This window comes from Euprymna scolopes, chromosome 22 (assembly GCF_053919585.1).
Source record: "Euprymna scolopes isolate OS-2025 chromosome 22, ASM5391958v1, whole genome shotgun sequence".
NCBI lineage: Eukaryota > Metazoa > Mollusca > Cephalopoda > Sepiida > Sepiolidae > Euprymna > Euprymna scolopes.
The window spans coordinates 31,823,253-31,824,603 of NC_136503.1; positions in this window are offsets into that span (position 1 = coordinate 31,823,253).

Genomic DNA, 1,351 nt, shown 5'->3' on the forward strand with positions numbered 1-1,351 from the left:
TAATGTGAAATAAACATTTATTTGAATAAAACAATTAGATTATGAATATTCTTATTTATTATATTTGAAATCAATATTGAAATGAAGCAAACAAGAAATCGTGGAACGTATTTTGGGGCTCGTCAAATTGACTAACATAATATATTTCCTATGACGTGTCATGACATAGACAACCAGCAATGGCTCGAGTAAGTTAATATCAATAACCTATCTTGGTATGCGACATGGCTTAACGTAATATTGCTGGTTATTGTATTATTGGTCAGTTTGTAAGCTTTGAAGGTAAAAAAGTGGGATTATATTAAATATTTATTTACAAATCTAATATATAAATGGCTATAAGTCTGTCTGTCTGTATGTCTCCATATTTTCAAATTATCACCGCCGAAACTAAAAGTCGCAGAGCCGCGCTAGTGGCCTCAAATGATTGGATTTTTTTTACGGACCGTCCTTTTATGGGTCTTTAGCCAGTTAAAATAGTTTTTAGGGGTCAAAAATAGGTCAAAATTGAAAAAATCGTTCTACATTTTGTACATTCATCTTATTTCATTCTTAATCTTGAATTTTTAATCAGTTCGTATGTGTCCTGTTGATGCAGTGGTGACGTCATCAGCTTAGAATGCTTTTGATTCTAGCTGATGACACTCAAATACATTTTTTTTACTTCTGAAATCACGACTCTATAATAATATATACGAAATATGGACAAATTAAAATATCATATTTAAGCATATTTTACGACCGTGCAAAGCCCCCACCCCGTATACCTAATTTTATTTACAAAACATTTTATAATAAACAAACGAAACAAACAAATTTAAAAAAACACACATTGCAAGAGTCCATATTGACTCCTCCCCGCCCACGAGGGAAGGTTTACAAAAAAGTTGTTTTTTTCTTTTTTATAATGTAGGAGAATCTACCTCCCTCCAAAATGATATTCTGGAGAGAGACGAATATCAAAATTGCTTCAGTCTACAGATAGAACGATAAAATTGTTGGCATCATAAATCATAGCATATCATCTTATTTGAGTTATATAAAAAGAGTTAACAAAAGTGATGCTTTTTGTCGTGCTAGGGCTGATAATATTTCACTAACGACGTCGCCCGTTAATTCTGTTTCTCTCTTTTTGTCCTTTCTTACTGATTATTTACTTAATTACGTCTTCTATTTGATTTTTTTTATTTAGTCAATTTAAGAAATTGGTAATAATTTTTTTATGGATTGTTGACAATGCGTATGATATTGAACACAAGAAAGAAAATTTTATATTAAAGCAAAGCCTGGAAAAAACATGTATTACGAAAAAAAAAAATAAGGTAAATATAACTTAAAATATTGCAGCATT